Source organism: Hemiscyllium ocellatum, chromosome 20 (assembly GCF_020745735.1).
Source record: "Hemiscyllium ocellatum isolate sHemOce1 chromosome 20, sHemOce1.pat.X.cur, whole genome shotgun sequence".
Taxonomy (NCBI): domain Eukaryota; kingdom Metazoa; phylum Chordata; class Chondrichthyes; order Orectolobiformes; family Hemiscylliidae; genus Hemiscyllium; species Hemiscyllium ocellatum.
Genome location: NC_083420.1, coordinates 29,411,142 through 29,435,183, shown reverse-complemented (window position 1 = coordinate 29,435,183; position 24,042 = coordinate 29,411,142). Strand labels below are relative to the sequence as shown.

The following is a 24,042-nucleotide window of genomic DNA, read 5'->3' as shown; positions in this document are numbered from 1 at the left end:
GCCTGAACATATTCAGGGAGTAAAACTGGGGTGGGAAAATACCACAAATTCCTATCAAGTGAAATTAATGTCAAAACAATTGCATTTTGCAAGACAAAAAATAAAACAGTTTCCACAAGTGGTACTATTTCAAAGGGAGGGGTGAACAGAGAGACCCATTGGTTCATGGACACAAATATCTGAACACAACGGGACAAGTTGTTATTCAAAAACCCCAAGTTTCATTTTAATATTGAAGCAGGCAGCTCAACTTGCCAATGTTCTGATCTGCCAGTCCAACCTTGCTAAAAAGAACATATCAATACAAAGTTTTTGATCCTGGGAGGAGAATGCAGGGTAGAGTTGGGTCTACTGATCTCAGAAGCAGAGCACCAGTAAACACTGGGCAGTTGAGTGTTGAGTTAGGTTGGTTGGAATACCTACTTTAGTTCGAGAACTTTGTCTTCGTAGAAGTTTGTTGGAAGCAATTAGGCTCCCCAAACACTAATTTGTGAACCATCTTTTGAAATGACTATTTCTACAATCGTCTAAAAAAAATGTTAGATAGCTAATTGGAATATCAGTAACAGAGGCTTCAAACACTTTACACCCATTAATCCTAAGCAGAGAAAAAGGAGACTCTGACAAAATAGAATCACAGTAAAAACTTGTGTTAAACACATAAAAACTTTCAAATGAAGAAAAGTCTAGCAGTCACTTTAGTGATCAATAAAAGGAAACCCCTACTAAGTGAATACATTTCCTGGTCTGGGCTCACAACCAAGCTTGAAGAATGAAGCTCAAAAGGTAGCTACATTTTAAGGTTGAAAGATTTGGTTTGCTTTCAAAATGTCAACCTTACAGCAATTAAAAAGCGGTCTGCATGTGGAGTATCTGATTCAAATCAAAGAGATCAACGACACATTTTCATCATTAGCGGAAAGCAGGTCATTCATGCAGATTAGATCGATTGTACCTTGCTCGTTGGCAAACAACTTTTGAATTTTGGATTTAACCTAACCAGGAACTGGGAGGAATACACAAAATCAACACCCACACCATCCAAATGGAAAAGCAACAGGTTGTACTTTATGAATTAGACTCAAATCAGTAAATTAGATTCCTTACAGTGTCAGGGAAAGTGTCCATAACCTGCACATCTCTGAAAAAATAAGAAGGTTAGTGAACACCACTGGTAAATACGATGTGAGGAAAAGATGTATTAAAAGTATCACCCTATACTCTCATGAAACAAACACTTTGAAGATATTGGGGGAGAGGGGTAAACTGTGGACTATGATATACACATTGCTGAAAATAACAGATTGGAAGATGACTGCTGGAAGTTGCGCATCTTGAAGATACAACAAACAGCTAATTATTGAAGTCACAGGAATACATACAGAAATAGAAACAGCCCATACTAACAGATATAGAGATCACATTTTTACAGGGCAAATCTGGTCATATGACTGAAATTATAACTGCGAGGAGCCATTCCTATTTTAATCACAGCAGTGAAATGCCACCACTACTTTGATAAGAGCTGTTCTACTGATACTAAACCAAATACAAGTACAGGAGACTGTTTTAATTTTTAAAAAAACTATTAATAACTGAGGAATCCACTCATGCTACTCTGTAATCAGCTGCCAGCAGAGATAGATTTTACTTCCCACCCTCCGTATTTAGTGTCTTCCTGTCACAATAAAGTTAAAAGCAAAAACTTTTCACACAAGACATCGTGGGGACAAACTGATGTGTCACTACCTGGGCAGTACGCCATGACTGCATTAGCTAGAGTGTACACAAAGACAGTTCTCATGAAAAATGGGAACAAACAAGTTTCTAAGAGAAAAATGTGACAAAAATTTTAAAAATAACCAGCTCAATTAGTCAAATGCATGTTGTAGATACATTTGCCCCCCGTCATTGAGTTTTGAAGAACACTGGAAGATGTAACACACTCCAAACAGTTTGCCTCTTCATTCAGAGTACAATTAAAACAATGCCTGCTACTTATGAGCAACTACTTTAAAAGGATCACAGTTTAGTAGTAATAAGATTAGAGAATAAAATGCTTTCTATTTATGCAGAACCTTTCAATTCCTTAAGGCATCCAGAACTATTTTCTAATTCTGGCTATTTGCTGCTCCTTGTCACAGAACACACTATCTGGTGCATCCACCTAAGCCAAATTCCATCTGACCATATATTTTATAAATGGTGGAAAGCTAGAAACATTGGAAATCCAAAGACACTTCCAGGTCCAGTTAAAAAAAAAAGACAGAAAAAAAGACAGAAAAACTCAAGAGGCTAATTGAATGCAAGTAGGGGTGGAGCATCCACAGACACTAAACCCACCACCCCTCCTAGAATTCTACTACTAGCAGGGGAGACAGTGAGACATGTTCCCATCCACATACGGACCATGTTGAAGTCTGGAAATGGCTTTTTATGGAGGCCATAAGGGGACAATTAACAGGCACCCCTCCCACCTCTGCTAGGATTAAATCAGTGGCAAGACACTAACTGTGTGGCCTTCTAGCAGGCCCAAAGAGCAAACTCCTCCCCAGTCAAGATCATTGTTCTACCCCAGGTTCCCCTCGCACCTGGCTGGTCAACCCAGCTTGCCCATACTACTCACCTGACCTAACTCACCATTTAACCTGCCTGCAGCAATGTTAATTCTGAGCCCCGTATGACCAGGTTTACGGAAACTGCGTACCTAAGGACAAAATGGCACTGGCAGCTCAGACTCAGAAGTCCCACCCACTTCTAACCGGCCCTATTTTCACCAAAGGAGGGGGGAATGGGGCAAGATGCACACATATGGGAAGGCAAACCCAGCAACACTTATCATTGCCTGAGTGAGGTCCATTTCTCACAGTGAGTAACCAAAGATGTGGACACAAATGTACACTGAAAGTACACAAAGTCTATGGAAAAGCCAAACTGTTTAAGTCCTTTGCTCTTGAAATTTTCAAGGAAGAAAAGACTCCAAGTTGAAATAAAATCAACCATGCAGTTTAAAAGTTCTGAGGCAAATGCAATTACCACTGTAGTTTTCTTATATTTGGCTACTTACACTCTTCCATTGTCACAGTTGTTCAAAGTGCAATTGATGACTCCAAAATGGTTAGTAAGAGATTAACTATGTTTATTGTGGGGCTACAAATGCAAATCTTTTAAGATAGTATCAAGCACCTTTTCTTATCCATGGAGATTTCTACATTCTCTATCAGAGAATGTGGGCATCACTGTCCAGCCCTGTATGCATTGCCCATTCTCGATTATCCTGGGAAAGGTGGTCTTTGGACCACTGCAACCCATCTGGTTTGCGTATTCTTCCAATAATGTTAAAGAAGGGGGCTCCAGAATTTTGATCCAGAGACAATGAAAGAATAGTAATATAGTTAAAGTCAGATGGAGTGGGGCCTGGTGAGGAACTTAGAGGTGGTGGTGTTCCCACATATCTGATGGTAAATGATACAGATTGTAGAGTTGGTAAGTGCTGCTGAAGTTGCTGCAGTGCATCTTGTAGATCAGCCTTGTCCAACAAGGGACCCACTGAGGTGTTGTTAAGCAGCAGACTCACCACCCCCTAACTATTTTACAGGGTGCTGCTATGACCTCAGTGCTCAGTTAAAACCAGCTCATGGAATGTGAGTGACTTTTCATTGTCACACCTCAGGATTCCCCCAGGGTTGGAGGATTTGAGCCATAGGGAGATGTTGAACAGGCTGGGGCTGTTTTGCTGGAGCGTCGGAGGCTGAGGGATGACCTTATAGAGGTTTACAAAATTATAAGGGGCATGGATAGGCTAAATAGGCAAAGTCTTTTCCCTGGGGTCAGGGAGTCCAGAACTAGAGGGCATAGGTTTAGGGTGAGAGGGGAAAGATATGAAAGAGACCTAAGGGGCAACTTTTTTCACACAAAGGGTGGTACGAGTATGGAATGAGCTGCGAGAGGAAGTGGTGGAGGCTGGTACAATTGCCACATTTAAGAGGCATTCAGATGGGTATATGAATAGGAAGGGTTTGGAGGGATATGGCAGGTGGGACTAGATTGGGTTAGGATATCTGGTTGGCATGGACAGGTTGGACCGAAGGGTCTGTTTCCATATGTACATCTCTATGACTCTATGGTGCTGAAGTGCAAACACAGTAGTTTTACCACAGTGATAATTATACTTGGATTTCAAGGGTTAATTTATAGAAAGTAGAGCTTTTCTTATGATTAAGAGATGATTTGATTGAAATTTAAGAAATTGAGGGGGGGGGCAGGGAAATGTTATAAATAAAACAAAACTATTTCTAGTGGGTTTTTTTTGGGGTGGATATAGCCTAAAGATTGAAGTCAAAAACTTTTCAGTGAAATTAGGAAACAATTCTGGATACAAAAAGTCGAAAAAGTTGGAACACTTCCACGAATGGCGACTAACACTCATATCAATCAGGAATTTTAAAACAGATTTTTTTTTGTTCATCAAAACTTATTAATGGATTTTGGAGCGAGACTGTAGCGCAGCCATGGTCACACAGAAAGCAGAAACTTCGGGGACTGAAGTGGTCTTTGTTTCTACATTCAACTTGAATGATGGCAGCTCAAGAATGTAGCCGTGCTACCCTGGATTGACAGCCCAGAGTACAGGATCAACTCAAGAGTGGGGTTTAACCCACATGCAATTATCTCCAAATGAGAGCAGACCACTGATGAGTCAAGCTGACTTATTGTCACAATAAAAAAAAGCTTGTAATTTAATTAATTTGAACTGCAAAAAGATAAAGACCAAAACTATTTTTAGCCAAATATGGTTACAAAAAAAAAGTCTGTTGAAGTCAAGGACATTACTGTATTCATACAGCAAATACTTTCACAATCCCAGATCCAATGATAGGATTCAACTGGGAATATTCGGTACAAGTATTTTGTATTTACCAATTTAGTGATGCTGATGATGGGACGAACTGGATCCCCAATTAGTTACAACTGTTTCAATAAGTGTTCAGTATAATGACCACATAACTGGAAGCAAACACATACAAGGAAGCAAAATAGTGGCTCATTTTCAAATCTTCTCTACGATGTCCTCTACCCCAATGACCAATCATTTAGTTAACTAAATAACAACCAAGTGTTATTTTACAATTATTATTATTTTAAGTCAAATCTGTTCAATAAGTTAAAAATATTTCCTTCCTTAAAAATTAGGTTCTTCCATCCCAGTTAAAAGAAATAAAAATTGTCTGAAGCTGTTGTGCTTTCTGGTTTAAACAACCGTTTGTGAACAGTCTGAGTGATCTCAATGAACAAGGGAGTAAAGCAGTCACAAAGCCTGTCCCTCATTGGAAATACAACTCAGAAGCTATAGCAACAAATTAAGTTTACATAGCATCTTAATAACCCAAACAGCTTCACCAGATCATTATAAAAAAATTATGATGCAGAGCCATATTAGGAGTTACTATCTCAGATCATCAAAAACGCTTGGGAGGAAGAGGTAGGCACATTTTAATAAATGCCTTAAATAAAGAGAGGAAAGCAAGGTAAAGACATGGAGACACATTGGTAGATACACAGGTGGGTAAGTGGGTGGCAGGGGGATATTAAATTCCAGAGCTTGGAGCCGAGGCAAATGAAGGCATGGCCACTAATTGTGCAGCAATTATAAATGGCATGAGTTACATGAATGAACAGTTCATTTTAATACTGTCTTATCATGTAATATCATGGAGTTCACACAAGCTATTTTGAATGGCAGATATTGCAATATGGAGGGGGAGTTGCTGCACAGATGCAATTACAGCCCCTTCAGAGTTTGAGCTAAGTCATATTGTTGAACTTAGGATCCCTTTGCAATTAACTGTTCTATAACTAAGCAGAGAGGCTCAATGTTGATATCAGATGCCGCAATAATAACATCCATTAGCCCAAGGAGTTTACTAAAACATTTATACATTGTCTGCAACTGCTTCTACTTAAGTTTGAATGATGCCAGTTCCTCCCCTTTAAGCAATTTAACTTCTTGATTTTTTATAAAACATATAGAAGAATTGGTTTCCACCCCCTTGTTTTCTTGTGTAGCAGAGAGAACTAGCAGTAGTAACAGTGAACCTCACTCTTGATCTGGATGCGATCCATGTCTGCCTTACACATATCCCAAAATAGAAAAAGAATAACAATGGGGGAGAAATGCCTGGTTTCCTTCACAGTATATGGAACATACAGGCAGATTTTCCAATGGCCAGATATAGTCATGTTGTGGCTGCAGGTGGGAGTCACGCATGGGGACCCTCCACCATATCACAGTCTGAAGGAATTACCCAAGACATTGAATATTTCTGCTGGGTAATTCCTCTATGCCTGGGACCCTACACAAGTCTCCATTAAAAATAAAATCAGGTGATGACACATAAACCCACCACCAACTCCCACCGTGCTGACACCCCAGCCTTATCCCATCTCAAATCTCCACTCCCCCTTCAGACTTTACCTTCCAGGATCTCCAAAAGGCTTGGCCTGCACCCCCAGCCTACCCCTACCAGAGCGAATTTTTTCATACTCCCTCTAAACACTCAGCTGCCCCCATTGTCACTTTGCACATTGCTCCCTCCCCTGCTGATATCTTACTTGGCACAATACCCTGTCCCCAGCTGGCACACTATTTACTGGCAACTAACCCCTTCCAACCCATCTGACACCCAACCCTCCTTGCACCTTATCATCATACCTTATATACTCACCCTTAGCATATCTTGCATGCCTTATCATACCTTATATACTCACCCTTCGATAGTACTTGTCAAAGTGTGTGTCAGGACATTTACATTTCAGAATTTGGCAGCTGACTGTTGTTAAAAAGGGGTGGGGTTTGCCTTCCCCTAACAGTTCTGCAATGTGAAAAGAACTGTCGGAAAGGAAGTACAGCTCCACATTCCTGATGGAATCCTGGTTGGACTCTCGTCTCAGTAATGAGTCATTCCTCAGAAAATCTGACCCACTGATATCAAACATGAGCAAAATTACTTGGTACAATTAGTTCAACATCTGTTTATAGCCACAGAGTCATAGAGATGTACAGCATGGAAACAGATCCTTCGGTCCAACCCGTCCATGCCGACCAGATATCCCAACTCAATCTAGTCCCACCTGCCAGCAACCGGCCCATATCCCCCCAAACCCTTCCTATTCATATACCCATCCAAATGCCTCTTAAATGTTGCAATTGTACCAGCCTCCACCACTTCCTCCAACAGCTCATTCCATACACGTACCACCCTCTGCGTGAAAAGGTTGCCCCTTAGGTCTCTTTTATATCTTTCCCCTCTCACCCAAAACTTATGCCCTCTAGTTCTGGACTCCCCGACCACAGGGAAAAGACTTTGCCGATTTACCCTATCCATGCCCCTCATATTTGTAGCTCGGGTTGAGGTTTAGGGTGTAGGTTTGCTCGCTGAGCTGTAGGTTTGATATCCAGACGTTTCATTACCTGGCTAGATAACATCATCAGTGGCGACCTCCAAGTGAAGGTCTGATGATGTTACCTAGCCAGGTAATGAAATGTCTGGCTCTCAAATCTACAGCTCAGCGAGCAAACCTGCACCCTATGCCCCTTATACTTTTGTAAACTTCTATAAGGTCATCCCTCAGCCTCCGACGCTCCAGGGAAAACAGCCCCATCCTGTTCAGCCTCTCCCTATAGCTCAAATCCTCCAACCCTGGCAACATCCTTGTAAATCTTTTCTGAACCCTTTCAAGTTTCACAGCATCTTTCCGATAGGAAGGAGACCAGAACTGTGCGCAATATTCCAACAGTGGCCTAACCAATGTCCTGTACAGCCACAACATGACCTGTTGTAACCTTCTTTGTCCACTAAACCTCCAATTTTGGTGTCATCTGCAAACTTACTAACTGTATCTCTTATGCTCGCATCCAAATCATTTATGTAAATGACAAAAGGTAGGAGGACCCAGCACCGATCCTTGTGGCACTCCACTGGTCACAGGCCTCCAGTCTGAAAAACAACCCTTCGTCTTCTACCTTTGAGCCAGTTCTGCATCGAAATGGCTAGTTCTCCCTGTATGAGATCTAACCTTGCTAATTAGTCTCCCATGGGGAACCTTGTCAAGCGCCTTACTGAAGTCCATATAGATCACATCTACTGCTCTGCCTCATCAATCCTCTTTGTTATTTTCTCAAAAAACTCAATCAAGTTTGTGAGACATGATTTCCCACGCACAGTTTGCATAGCTGTACAACACAAGAACAACACTGTAAAAGGTTATTTCAAACTGATGAAGGAGTCAAACACAAAAAGCTAAAAGTTGCCATTGGTTCCAAAATAAGTAGGAACATACTGTCTGCTTTTTATTCATTCATCCAATGTGGGTTTTGCTAGCTGCCAATCCCCAGATGCTCTTCAGAAGGTGACAGTGAGCTGCCCTCTTGAATCACAAATTCTTTTTGGCAATAGGCACTCCCAAAATGCTGACTGTTGCATTGTCAAAATGAGTTAAAGAGTCCACAGAGGATTTGAAAAAGGATATGACTGTTTTAGAAACAGTTCAGAAAAGGAAACAGAGACTATCAAATGAAAAATTGTTGAACAGGGTAGACATATACACATTAGCTTTTAGAAGAATGAGACATGAGCTACTGTAATAAAGAAAACCCTAAGGAAACTTTACAGATCGCTGGACACTCTCAGCCTCTTTTTTCTCATGCAAGTCACACAGCCAGAGGCAGGAGGAGCTAATGAAGGTGGAATAGACTATCTCCATGTCCATAATAGGAACAGGTGGCGGCCATTTAGGCTCTCAAACCTTCTCTGTTGCTCAATAGGATCATGACTGATTCCATGAAGCGAATAGAACTGGCTACTATTGGGATAGCTATGGTCAATAGTAGAGATAAAACTAGCAAGCGCTGCTTTAATACTGTGGGCAGGCATGGTCCGCAACTGAGTTCCCTTTTCTCCTTCCAGAATCTTGTGCTGCTCTGTTTTTTCTTCATTTTCCAAATCACATTGTATTTCTAAGGGAAATGGCTACTTCATTTCTGGGGACAACTGGTTTCTGCAGAGTGCAGAAGTCAGCAAACTACATGCTTTGGCACATCACTTCTTGATGATATTTACAGTTTGAAAGAACCTTAGAAAAACATAGAATTCTTGTGGATTTTAAACAACATTCAGAATAATTCAACCAGCAACTAATGAAACTGAGAAAAAGCAATTATCCAATTAAATAATGCTGGTGTAAAAGGGTCTTGCCAGCTTCTGAATACATAGTCAGTTATGAGTGTGAAGAGAGTGCACAACCTGAAACTTGAAGTACCATAAAAGTACACCAAGAGCAATAAATCAGCATTGCGTGCTGATTGACATGGTCATATGTCCATTCAACATTCTGGTGAAACCAGTTCACCTGAGTGTGCACCAATATCCTCACCAAAATGGCGTCTAGCACAATTCACTTCAAAAAGAACATGCTGTGTTTCGGATTGCCAATTTTGGTCTAAAAACACCCTTCGCTACTGAATTTTTTAAAAACAGGCAATGATCCTAATTTGTCAACCACAGTTAACGGATGTCAGGCTACATATTATTGGAACTGTTTCACGCTGGAATTTCAGTGACCAAGAAGAAATAGGAGACTCTATAGCTTGAGAGAAGATTTGTAGCTCGGGTGCTCGTTGTTGCGGTTCTGTTCGCCGAGCTGGGAGTTTGTGTTGCAGACGTTTCATCCCCAATCTAGGTGACATCCTCAGTGCTTGGGAGCCTCCTGTGAAGTGCTTCTGTGTTGTTTCCTCCAGCATTTATAGTGGTTTGTCTCTATAAATGCCGGAGGAAACATCACAGAAGTGCTTCACAGGAGGCTCCCAAGCACTGAGGATGCCATCTAGACAGGGGATGAAACGTCTGCAACACAAACTCCCAGCTCAGTGAACACAACCGCAACAAGGAGACTCTATACCAAACACATGTCACAGATTTCTCAAACTATTCTAAAAATATCCCCAATTTCACAGCGCTCTGGAAAATTCTAAGTAGCATTCTTCACCTTTTAAATTCGTGTTAGAAGAAATATGAAATCAGGTTCTATTTATGTTTACTTATTACTTAAGTCACCAAATAAAATATTTACATGGTGCGTTAACAGGTTATTTTTCCAACTATTGAATGTGTTCTTTCAAACCACAAAAGCTCCAGTGAATATTATAATATCAGAAATATTTGTGTGTTCTTCTTACAATTGCAATGATGTGACTGGTAAAATAATTATTTAAAACTGTGAATTTGACATGGCTGCACAAGTATCAAGTGGTATTCATGATCTCAACTTCTCAACCATATTAACTGTGGTCAGGGTTTTTTTGCGCTTTGAAGTTCCAGTCACCATGAAAAAATAGGAGGCTTACACACCTCACATTACTCAAATTTTTATTTCCTTTCCTCCAGTTACTACCCATTTTAGGAATTCCAAAGTGTCCAAGCAAAGCAAACATCAACACCTTAATTTACGTAATTCTCGGTGGAATCAATATTAGAAGGCATTTTGTGTTTGATTTTGTCTGCAGTAGCATTGTCATAATCTGAAGAACTTTTGATGATTGACATGCCAATGCAAGAATTGGCAGTTAAGAAACCAGACAAACTATTTTGCTTTCAGAGTTGAAATTCCACTAAGTTGTGAAATTGATCCTGTGGAGCAATACCAGAAAAACAAATAACCACAAAATCTAATATTTTGTTGGAAAAATCCAACTGTTCACCCATTTGCTACAGGGAAGGGAATCTTCTATCCCTACAGGTGGACTCTTAATGTTTCCCCAAAGTGGTCAATGTGCTATTCAATGATAAGCAATCATGCCAATCATGAAGGATGTGTATATAATTCAGTTTGGGAGGGGGATGGCGGGGGTGGGGGACTCTTGGGATGTCAGCAGCATGTATTGTGTAGCTTAAAAACTGAGAGAGACACGTTTACATAAACATTAGGCTAAGAACACTCATCCAGCACCTCAATGACCGTGTCCAACGCTTTAATAATGTTATTGCAAAATAGATGTCTACTGTGAACAGTAAACTTATGTCTAACGAGTACAATTTAACAAAACTTTTGAAAAAGAAAAAGAGCATTCAATACCTTTCACGTATCCAAAATACTCTTCACTGTCAATGAATTATTTGAGAGCAATCACTTACGTCGGCCATGCAGGAGAGATATTGTGCGCAGCAAGAACCTCTGACACTAATTTGGTGAAGAACTCTTCCAGTAGAGGGTTAAATAGTGTTCAAGGCTTCATGGAAACTGACAGTCCTTTTATGAAGGACAACCAAAAGTGCTCCACTAATGACCACATAAATAATGTCCTAAAGTCCTACAGCTGGTCTTGAATGAACCAAAATTTAACTTTCAGCATACTCAATTGTAATATTTAATCCGAAGTCATTCGGAGAAGGAAATCTACCCCCTCACCTAACGTGGCCTGTGTGCACCTGCAGATCCACAGCAGTGTGACTGACTCTTTGCTGCCCTCCGAAATGGCCTAGCAAACCACTCCATTGTATTAAATTACTAAAAAAAAGCAGTGCAAGTTTAATCAACACAATACAGACTGTAACAATTCAAAAAGGCAACTCAGTTAGGAATGGACAATAAATGTTGGTCTTGACTACAATGCTCACAGACCAACAACAAAAATAACTAATATTGGTCTATCAAACAGAATGTAATTCAATAATGATAGTTTACTCAACTGTTGAGTTTACTTAAAATTGCTTCCCCAAACCAATCATCAGGGCCCTTTTTCCCTGCTAAATCTAGATTTAAAGTCAATGCATTTTGCTTTATTAATGAAATTCTTTTAGTGAGCTTACCTGTCAGTTCTTTTATTAATTCATAAAGGACCTTAAAATTAAACCATGCAAAGACTACATTACCAATATTAATTTATTCTCAGAATTTCTTTTGTTAAATTAAAACATTAAATTATTACCAGATAGAAACTTGGACTGATTAAACATATGCTTTTCATTTCTAATGCCCAGGAATCAAACTCAGCAGACTGATAAACCTCCTGTAAAATGGCAATTCAAATGAGTGCTCAATCTCAGTCAGTTCCTTATGGTCTGTGCCCAAAGAACAATGCTATTCCTGAGTCAAAACTGATTAAAAAGGTCCAACTCAAGAGGCGTCATAAGACTAGCAGAAATGGATACTCAAAACAAAAAAAAAGGATCCAAGATGGCGGTGACCTTGAAAGATCGTGTCGCAGAGCTCCGCAGCACAAGCGGGACGAACTTTTAACTTGCCCTACCCAGATCACCGCGGTATCCTGGCACTCTGGAAAGGTCAGAGTCCCAGAAAACTTAAAAATCAACGGGTTTTCACCATCCAGGGATTCCGAAGAAGGAGAAGCGTCTGAGGCTGAGCCCACTGCCCAGTCTGCAGGATTCTCGGACTTGATTACTTACTAGGCCCTGGTGAAGGAACTCGCGAAATCTCACGAGATGTTGGGTAAGCAGATAGAGGAGAAGCTAGCCCCAATATCTATTATGCTACAGACGCATGAACTGTAGCTGGCAGACCTGGAGAAAAGGACAAATGAGGTAGAACACAGAGTCGCAGTGGTGGAAGCAGATACCGGTTCCTCAAAGGATCGGATCCAGGCCCTGGAGACAAAGGTCCGTAATTTGCTTGACTAATAACAGAGGTAGGAGAAAAAATATTTGGATCGTCGGTCTGAAGGAGGGTAAGGAATTTAAGGGGCCGGCGGAATTTATTCAGGACCGGTTGCCGAAATCCCTTAACTTGGAGCCTGGAATGAGAGGCTTGAAGATCGAGAGGGCTCACCTGGTCACGGCGTGGAAGTCAGGTCTGGATCAACATCCTCAGTGCAGTTTCATCATTATAGAGATAAGGAGAGAATTGTGGAAGCTTCCAGAATGCAGGGGAAAGATCCAAAGGCCCTAGTTTACAAGGACTCTAAGATCATGTTCTTCCAAGACTTCGCAGCAGTGGTGATACGGAAAAAGATCATATGACTGTGTCAAGAGAAGACTGAGGGAGCTTGGGATCCAGTACTCTCCTAGGTATCTGGCGGTGCTTCAGATCACCTTAAATGGATCTGTACATCTCTTTGACACGTCGGGGAAGGCAAGAGACTTTGTGGACAAATCTAACTTAATCTGAAAATTCAATATGTACAAATACTAGTGTTGTTTGGGTATGCTTTTAAAAAAGAGAAAGAAAGTCCAGTCAGGGCTTTCTTTTCCTATCTTTCTTATTGGTAATAATCTGGTCTAAACCATGTTTGGTGGCGGTTGAGATGTGTACTTTCAATTTCTAAGTTATACCAAAGGATGGGAGGGGTATTTACTTTTTTTTTAAAAAATTCTTTATTCACATTGCTATTCTGTGGTGTATTGGAACGTGTAGATGCCCCCTTTGATCATGGGATGATTTCCCCTATCCAGCACTGTGTGCACATTATATGTTGATTTTGTTGTATATAATCTTTGAAAGCTTTGTGGGTTTGTTAACTGTAGCGGTTTTAGTTTATGTTCGATGGATCTTGTGACACTGAGGCTCAGCAATCTGTGGTGTGAGTTCCTCCTCTCTGAAATCTAAATGCTACTGCAGAAGATTATGGCTAATGACTTGATTAAATGGTGTACCTGGAATATCAAGGGGAGTCACTCACCAATTACGAGGAAGGTATTTTTGAGTCTTAGAAAGGAGAAGGTGGACATTGCTTTGTTACAGGAGACACACTTGGATGATAGGGAACATTTGAAACTACAGCAGAATGGTTTTGATCGGGTTTACTTTTCATCTTTTAATACCAGAAGTAGGGGAGTGGCCATATTGGTGAGGAAGAATCTCTCATTTAAGTTACTAATGTGTGTTAAAGACACACACGGGAGGTTTGTAATTGTCAAAGCCCTGAACAGCAGGGAAGAATATAGTGTTTTAAATGTTTATTATCCTCCGGCTCATCCCCTCAAATTCCTGGTTTATGCGTTCTTTAAACTGATCAGTCTCGAGCCTCGGCATATCATCATGGGAGAGATTTTAATTGTCTCGTGGATCCCACAGTAGACAGGTTGCACAAAGGCCCCCCCCCCCCCGATACCCTCTGTACAACTAAACAATTAGTGGATCTGTGTGTGGAGTTAGAGTTGGTGGACATCTGGAGGAGGCTCCACCCTATAGGCAGGATTTTACTTTTTTTTCCCAATCCACACAGATGTCACAACAGGATTAATTTTTTTTTCTGACCCGTGTGGCAACCCTGGACTTGGTGACATCCTGTACAATTGGTAATATTACCATTTCCGATCATGCTCCAGTGTACCTGTTGGTTAAGATTAAAGGATGTTACAGGGGGTTCGAGGCACTGGCGAATGGATCCCTTTATCCTTAAAGATAGTAAGTTTATGAAGTACTTCAAGGGAATTTTGGGCATTCCTAGACATTAACTTGGGCTCAGTTAGTAGCTCGTCGGTCCTTTTGGAAACTACCAAAGCATATGCGAGAGGGTTAGTTATGTCCATTACTGCCAGTAGGAAGTGGCAGACAGGTCAGCAGCAATGTCTCCTCGAAGCACAGTTAACAACAACCAAGAAGGCTTACTTTGACAGGCCCTCATTAGTCAAGCTACAGAGGATTACATGTCACGCAGACAGCAAAGGAGCTTACTTTCGCAAAGCAAAGGTTATATGAGCATGGTGACAAGTCGGGCAAATACCTAGCATATCTCGCCAGGAAAAGGAGTGCCCCTCAGGTCATTATGTCAATTACGGAAGGGTCTAGGAACCCAACTTGTGATTCCAAAAAGATTAATATGGCATTCCAGAGATTTTACTCTTTATACCAATCTGAGGGTTGTGAGGAGGAGTGGGCCAAGATGAAATCCTTTTTCAAGGATCTGAAACTCCCAGGCATGACCCCCAAACAACAGTCTTTTCTCAATGCCCCCTTATCAGAGCAAGAGGTGCAGGAGGCTGCAAAGCAGCTTCAGATTGGAAAGGTGCCCGGTCCTGATGGACTTCCCAGCAAATTTTATAAGGAATTTATGAGCATATTGTCAGGCCCAATGCTCAACACATCCAATGACTCGTACAGTCATGATCGTCTCCCGCCAGCACTGAGGCCAATATTTCTCTTATTCTTAAAAAAAGGGAAGGACCCAGAAGACTGTGCTTCATATAGGCCCATCTCACTCTTAAATGTGGACTTTAAAATCCTCTCTAAGATTCTTGCCTTAAGGCTGGAGATTGTGTTACCATCTACTGGTAAAGAGGACCAGATAGGCTTCACAAAGGGCCGCAGATCCTCCAATAATGTTAGGAGGCTGCTTAATGTAATTCAAGTGTGTCAACAACAGTCAATACAGGGATTGGTAATTTTTCTAAATGCAAAGAAGGCATTTGACTGAGTTGAATGGCCATACCTTTTCTATACTCTAGAGCAGTTTGGTTTGGGCAAAGCCTTCATAAGATGGGTAAAGGTCCTCTACAGTGACCCTCTCGCAGCAGTCATCACAAATGTGGTACAATCAAGCAATTTTAACATTTTACACGGGTGATAGCCTCCACCAATGGTTCAATCTACAAAAGTTAATGCAAGTGTAGAATGTTGATACTTATGTGCATAAAACCAAAATAAATGAATGTTTTAACTATTCTGAAACTTGACACACACACACACATCTCCTTCCACAAATTAGGAGCGAGCCAAGGTGATAATGGGGGAGCAGAACAGAAGTCATTGTAGGTGATTCTTTGGCCACAACTGGATAAACAAGAATGGAACCAGGTAAGAGCAGCCCCACCCAGATAACAGAGCAGAACACTGGAGCCGGATGATGTGGTTAACCATGTTAAAGACTGCAGGCTGATCAATAACCATGAGGTGGTCATAGTCATGGCACATTTGACATTGAATATTTAGAGCAGACTGTTGGTTTAGCCAGTCAAATACCAATTTATAGTCCAACAGGTTTATTTGGAAGCACTAGCTTTCAGAGCACTGCTCCTTCATCAGGTGGTTGTGGAGTATAAGATCGTAAGACACAGATTTTATAATAAATATTTATAGAATTTTTCAATATATAACTTCAGTTACATCACACTGTAAACTTTTGCTATAAATTCTGTATCTTATGACCTTATACTGCACAACCACCTGATGAACGAGCAATGCTCCGAAAGCTAGTGCTTCCAAATAAACCTGTTGGACTATAACCTAGTGTTGTGCGATTTTCAACTTTGTACACCCCGGTCCAACACCAGCATCTCCAAATCATAAATATTCAAGTCTACATCTCTCCAGTTCAGGGGAATAGAGGTCAGGACCGTGCCATGGCTACATGAGAATGTTATGGTTTTAAATATGACAAGAAAAACCAAGATGAATATTTGGCTGAAATGGAGCAGTCTAGTAGCTGCACATAGATGTAGTTACTTATTACAACAGAAAAATAGAGCAAAAATCTAATAAATCTAATGAAAACCAGCCTAATAAACCTAATGGATTGCACCAGTTCAAAAGGACAGCTCACCACCTCCTTCAAGGGCAACCCAGGACAGGCAAGAAATGCTGCCCAGCCAGTGATGTCAGCATCCCATTAATGAAGAAAAAGATGCAGCAATTACAAACTGCTCTAATACATCCATTAACAAACTAAGAACATTTTAATGAGTGTAACTAGTTGAACTAATGCAAACACAAAAATTACAAATTGTGGTATTAAAATCTATGAAATACTAATGTATAAAATACCGTAATGCTCCAACTCTCTTTAGATACTATGTGATTACTCCATCATCTCTGAACAAAGAGGAACAACACATGTGCAACTTAAAACCTCAAAGCAACTATAAAGAAAACAAACAAATTAGATGGGCTCTTGTGGGGCGATGGTAACATTCATGAGCCATGGGTTCAAGTCACACCTGTTTCAGAGATCTGTTAGATTAATTCTGAACAGCCTGATTAAATATCTAAACTAATGAGAAATGCAGCAAGACATGTTCTACTAACATATCTGCCATTCCAATCTGACAAATTGTTTCATAACGTACCATTGTCTATAAATGTTGAACCAGTGAAGAAAGCCTGATCATCTGCTGTAAAATCGAGAACTGAACTCCAATGGCCTGAACTAGAAATATTTGTTTTATTTTTACAAAGAATAGCAAGGTATGTTTGTTTATTTCTAGCTGCTCTGACGATGTGGTGAGCACCCTTCAAGGGCAGTTACAGTTGTGTTCACGTTGCTCCCACAGTGTTGCTCGGTAGAGTTCAAGGATGTGAACCCAGTGATTACAAAGGAATGTATGTACACAAGTCACATCAGCGTTCCATGCACATGCTACCCTTGTCTTTTTCAGTGGTGGAGGTCACAGGTATGAGGGTGCCTTCTCGGAGAAGTCTTGGCAAATCAAAGCAATGCAACCTGTGCATCAACAATATCCAGGTTATCAATGAGGGACTATTTGATGTGGTGGATCAGTTGACAATCAAACAAACTGTTTTCGACCTTATTGAGCTGAATGGTCTACTTGCTCACTGTAAGTTCATGTACTTCTATATATTCAAATTTACTGCAGCTACACCTATATTAAGAAGTGAAGAATCCTCCCAGTTGAGGATCACTTAGCTATCATGTCTGCACATTGAATCAATCCACTGTTCATCAGACACCATTCTATGTTCAGTCTTCACCACAACAGCACCTCACTTTCACAATGGGTGTTCCTAGCATTACCAACTCTCGCCCTCTAGATCACTCCAAACTCCCTTAGCACTACTCAAATTCTGAGAGTTATTTTTGTGTGGAAAAGTATTTGCAGATTTTTTAAATGTTTCTCTTCAATCTAGCATCGAAAAGGAAGTAAGAACTCCAGTGGGGAACTCGGCACTTCAGCTTCTGAAGTGAAGTTTCGAGGCTCCATAACAGCAAATTGCGTACAAATTCTACCCATTCTAATTCCATCCTGGTGTTAATCAAAACCAACTATGTCAGGAGTGAGACACAGCTTCCCGCACTATCCAGCAAGTACTTTAAATGTTCTTTTAAAAAATGGGGGGACTATTTTGTTTTTTAATGCTGTAGAAAACAAACAAAAGTACTTAGCGCAATGTTAGTCCGAGCAGACATTTTCAATCGGGACTGCTCAGCTAAAGGAGGTGCAGATACTGCCAACCGAGGAAATAGGTGCAGAATACCTTTCACAGAGACCTTTAAAACACACACACACATACACACCAAGATTCAGGGCGAGGTTTTGTTTGCTGAGGGATTAAGGAGAAGGCTGTAACTCAATGCCGAAGGTAGAGGAATGGCGAGTTATTCATTGCCCACACATTGAGAACAACCCCCTGGGCAGCGTCCCCCACTCCAGCTCCTCCACAAGCTGACTAGCTCGGGGGGTGGGCAAGAATTTATCCAACATTTCGCTGAAAGATTCAGGATCTCACGCGGGCTTCACCCATTTGGGCGCGAAGAGCAGAGACTTGGGAACGAACAAGAAAAGAAAGCATTCCACACACACACACACCCACCCCACCCCAATTTATAATTATCGATCCGCAAAACACAACAAACCTCATTTCACTCGGGAGTCAATAAAATTCACAGTCACCGCTCCAACGAACTCGAAATCCAACAAAGGAGCCAGACTCAAGTTTCACATTGTCAAAAGCAGACACCCAGCCCTTCCCTCTCCAAAAACAAAACAATTAAAAATAAAAGCAGTGGACTGTCCAATTCTGTCTGCGTACTGATGTCTATAGAGTGGGGTGGGGGGAAAGGAAGACATTGATAAGTGATTTTCTGGCGGTTCCTACCTGAAGCTGCACAGACATAGAGACCGAAGCCGTTGAATGAAAGAGTGAATGAGGACAAGTTATTGCTGCAGCTTCTGCGCAGTCTCTCTCTCTCTCACACACAGTCTGTCTCTGTTCCTGTGCTGACCTGACGTTAAAGGAAATCGTCCCACGTTCCCCAGAGAGAGAGAGAGAGTGTGTTTTTATGACTGTGTTCCCCTCAATTAGTCCACATGAGGTGAAACTATATTGTGTAAACTTTGTTAGTATTGCTGTAGCTCTGCGTTCTGCTGGTGTGACTGCACTTTAATGAGTTGTCTCCAATGCTGGAGAGAAACTGCCACATTTTGTGGAGCAGCCGGGCTTCTGTCCTCTTGTGTTAGGGGAGGACGATATTTAGAACACGTAGTTTTCAAATAACAAAAGATATCACGTTTAAAAAGTATTTCGATCTTTTAAAAAAAACTCATAAATTCAAGCGTGTAATAAAAAGTTTTTATTCATTAAAAGAGGATGTGAGATAAGGATTAAAGATTTTTGAACAAAATGCAGTAGGTTTCCAGGTACTGAATGGTATAACGTGTGTGTGTATACAACTCTCACACTCCCTGCAGTCATCCCACTTCCTGTAATGCTCGCATTGCACCTGAAAGCAACACCATTTTGGTAACAATTTGGATCTCGTGCCTTTAACACATAACATGCTGACGCATTTCAGGGAGAATTAAGTTTAACAATTTGCCCAAAGACATGGGTTTCAAGGAACAGCTCATAGGATAGAAAGGTGGAGTGGTGAAGAGTTTTTATGAAGAGGTTACACTGTACAGGTTGGCACAGAGGTAGATTCAGGGACGGCTGTCAGTGGTGACACAATAAAATCAAAGATATGAAGGGAAACGAGAACTGCAAAAACTCAAGCTCTTTAGATTGTTACTTGGATCAATACCCTTTGATCCATCGTGAGCAATGCCATTGGAGTTCTACTAGTAATAAAATATGTGACAGTACAGCTTTTATTTCCATTATGTCATATTTATTATAGCATATTTTCTGAATGTTTTAAAACTTCAATCATGCTCAACAGACCATAACCTACAGTTGGGGAAATCCACCAGTATAAAAAGATTAGACAGAACTTCCTGAGGAAGTGGTGGATGTGGGTACAATTATAACATATAAAAGATATTTGGATGGATGCATGAACAGAAAGGGTTTGGAAGGATGTGGGCCAGGAGCAGGCAGGTGGTTCTAGTTTAGTTCAGGATTATGTTCGACTGGACTGGTTGGACCAAAGGATCTGTTTCCGTACTGTATTTCTTCTATATAATAAGTAACCTGCCAAAATCTGTATGATGAATAGCACATTTTCCAAATCTTTCAATTGTTTGTGAAGGAGGAGTTACATAATTTGGTTATTTTTATTCATAATATCAATTTAACTGGACTGTGTATCAGTATCACAGCATTTGAAGTACAACTGAACGGAAGTAATATTAGCTTGAATTTATGTAACACCTTTAACATGGTAAAACATCACAATTGTTAGATGTGAAAAGGAGTGGAGTTATCAAACAAAACTTAGGACAACTAAATAAGGAGATATCGGGCAAGTGACCAAAGATTTGGTCAGAGGTGGATTTTAAGGAGTGCCTTTAAGGACAAAAAAGAAACAAAGAGGTTTAGGGTTTGATTTTGATTTTATTATCACATATACTCAAGTACAAAAGTATTGGAGTACGGAAGAAAGTGAATGATGTCACCACATAACATACCATCTTAGGGACACATACCTGGGTATAAAATCTTAAGAACAAGGTAGAAACAAAGAACAAAGTCAAAACCTTAAACATTGCAGTAATTGTAGTATAGTGACCCCTTCTTAGTTTTAAATAGAAAATAAAGAAATTCCACAGAGTAGTCCCTTTGCAGCTAAAGACATGGCATCAGCAGTAGTGTGATTAAAATTGAGATGCTCAAAAGGCCAGAATTGGAAGAACAAAAATATCTCAAGGATTTATGCTGGAAAACATTACAGAACTGGGGTAGGATGAGGCCATGGAATAGTTTGTAAACAAGGATGAGAATTTTAAAATTAGAGCATTGTTTAGCTGGGTTCTGTGAACAGAAATTGCTTAAAGTTAAGACATACATAAAGTTAAGAAGTTTGGATGACTTCAAGAGCTGGGCTGGTTAAGCAGAGGTTGGCAGTTTTTTTTATTTGAAACGCTGTGACATTTGGAAGGCCATGACTGCTGCTGTATAGAACTCTACCAGATGTCCAGGATCAAGGAGCAACCCAAGCTACAGAAAGTCTTTGCTAAGATTATAAAGAAAGTAATTGGATACCATTCCATCATTTTCTTTGTGGAGGTTTCACTGGAGTTGAATTGGTCGGAGCAGTGTCAGAGGTGACTCCCGCCAAGCAGCCCCAACATCTGGGGGAAAGGCAATTATGTTGCGATTAGGCAAGATTTGGATTGTATAGGATGGGGAAGGAAACTTCAAGGGATGGGCACAATTGAATTACGAAGCTTGTTCAAAGAAAAGCGACTGCGTGTCTTTGGTAAGTAAAGTCAGACAGGGAAGACGTGGTCGAGCAAGGGAACCGTGGCTTACTAAAGAAGTTGAATCTTTCGTCAAGTGGAAGAAGGAGATTTATGGAAAGATGAGACATGAAGGCTCAGTTAGGACACTTGAAAGTTACAAATTAACCAGGAAGGGCCTAAAGAGAAAGCTAAGAAGAGCTAGGAGGGGATATCAGAGGTATTTGTCAGGTAGGACCAAGGAAAACCCTAAAGCTTTCTACAACTATGTCAGAAATAAAAGAATGACCAGTGTAAGATTAGGGTCAGTCAAGGACAGTAGTGGGAAATTGTGCGTGGAGTCCAAAGAGATAGAAGAGGCACTAAATGAATATTTTTCATCAGTATTCACACTGGAAATAGACAATGTTGTTGAGGAGAATACTGAGATACAGGCTATTAGACTAGACAGGATTGAGGTTCATAAGAAGGAGGTGTTAGCAATTCTGGAAAGTGTGAAAATAGATAAGTCCCCTAGGCCAGATGAGATTTACCCTAGGATTCTCTGGGAAGCCAGGAAAGAGATTGCAAACCTTTGGCTTTGATCTTTATGTCGTCATTGTCTACAGAAATAATGCCAGAAGACTGGAGGATGGCAAATGTCCCCTTATTCAAGAAGGGGAGAAGAGACAACATTGGTAATTATAGACCAGGATTAAAAGAGATAGAGTTCATAATCGTCTAAAATGGAATAATTTGATTACGGGTAGTCAACATGTTTTTGTGAAGGGTAGGTCATACCTCACAAACCTTATTAAGTTCTTTGAGAAGGTGACCAAACAGGGATGAGGGTAAAGCAGATGATATGGTGTGTATGGATTTTAGTAAACTGCTTGATAAGGTTCCCCATGGTAGTCTATTGCAGAAAATACGGAGGTGTGGGATTGAGGGTGATTTAGCGACTTGGATCAGAAATTGGCTAGCTATAAGAAGACAGAGGGTGTTGGTTGATGGGAAATGTTCATCCTGGAGACCAGTTACTACTGGCGTACTGCAAGGATCTGTTTTGGGGCCACTGCTGTTTGTCATTTTTATAAATGACCTGATTGAGAGCGTAGAAGGATGGGTTAGTAAATTTGTAGATGACACTAAGGGCAATGGAGTTGTGGATGGTGCTGAAGGATGTTGCAGTTTACAAAGGAACGTAGATAGCTGCAGAGCTGGGCTGAGAGGTGGTAAATGGATTTTTATGCGGAAAAGTGTGAGGTGGTTCACTTTGGAAGCAGCAACAGGAATGCAGAGTACTGGGTTAATGGTAAGATTCTTGGTAGTGTAGATGAGCAGGGAGATCTCAATGTCCATGTTCATTTAGCCTTGAAAGTTGCCACCCAGGTTGACAGGGTTGTTAAGAAGGCATATGGTGTGTTAGGTTTTATTGGTCGAGGGATTGAGTTTCAGACCCATGAGGTTATGTTGCAGCTGTACAAAACTCTGCTGTGGCCACACTTGGAATATTGCGTACAGTTCTGGTTGCCGCATTATAGGAAGGATGTGGAAGCATTGGAAAGGGTGCAGAGATTTACCAGGATGTTGCCTGGTAAGGAGGGAAGGTCTTATGAGGAAAGGCTGATGGACTTGAGGCTTTTTGTTTAGACAGAAGAAAGTTAAGAGGAGACTTAATAGAGGCATACAAGATGATCAGAGGATTAGAAAGGGTGTAAGTGAGAGCATTTTTCCTCGGTTGGTGATGGCTATCACAAGGGGACATAGCTTTAAATTGAGGGTGATAGATAAAGGACAGATATCAGAGGTAGGTTCTTTACTCACAGAGTAGTAAGGGAGTGGAATGGCCTGCCTGTAGCAGTAGTAGACTCACTAACTTTAAAGCCATTTAAATGTCATTGGATAAACATATGGAGGAGAATAGAACAATGTAGGTTAGATGGGCTTTAGATTGGTTTCACAGGTTGGTGCAACATTGAGAGCCGGAGGGCTTGTACAGTGCCTTTATGTTCTATATTCTAATCCTGCCACATTACATAATACCAAGTCTAATATAACTGGCTCTCTGATCAATGCCAAAAATGCTGCTCCAAGAATTTATCTTGAAAGCATTCTATGAATTCTGTGATGATCATTGAGCTTTGAGGAGCTGGTAGAATAAACATTTCAACATTTCATACCATGGGTCATATTTAATATAGGGAATCACAATAGCTTAAAATTCAATATCCAATCTCAGATTGAGAAAATGATAAGTAAAGACATCCTTTCAATAATTTCTTCAATAATATAGTGTCCTAGAGTAACTTGCCAGAGCAATAATCTGAAATAAAGATCTTGTTCTTTCTGCCGTGAGAGTCTCTAGCCTTGATATCAATAGTTTCGATATAACTAAGAGCACGCTCTTAGAGATAAACACTTTGTTCCCTTCAATGCTCCAACAGGCACAAATAAAATCAAAAAATGAATTCCCCAAAAAATATGCCGACAATCAAGCATAAACATTTAGAGAAGGGGGAGGCTTTTTCCAGATGTGTGTCCTAGCTAATTCCTTTATTCTTAATGCATAGCTATCCAAAGTGTGAGTTGGGACCCAAAATGGGATGCTGTGTTTAAACTTTACAGTCATGATCACCAAGGTTATAATAATTGTCTCCCGTTCTGCTACCTTTATAGATTTTCTCTGACTCCTATT

The 24,042-nt window shown here is 40.6% G+C and overlaps 1 protein-coding gene across 3 annotated transcripts in view; it reads right to left on the bottom strand.

The window, feature by feature from the left end:
- The window catches only part of carhsp1 (calcium regulated heat stable protein 1), a 112,019-nt gene extending 93,056 nt beyond the window's left edge, over positions 1-18,963 (bottom strand). For 2 of the 3 annotated variants that reach the window (XM_060840694.1, XM_060840697.1), the window contains exon 1: positions 18,844-18,963. The gene's annotated coding sequence lies outside the window, so the exon portion shown is untranslated. Of the gene's footprint in view, positions 1-18,601; positions 18,668-18,843 lie in introns of those variants that run through there. The other variant, XM_060840695.1, reaches the window with a different exon arrangement.
- Between the last annotated feature and the right edge of the window lie 5,079 nt (positions 18,964-24,042).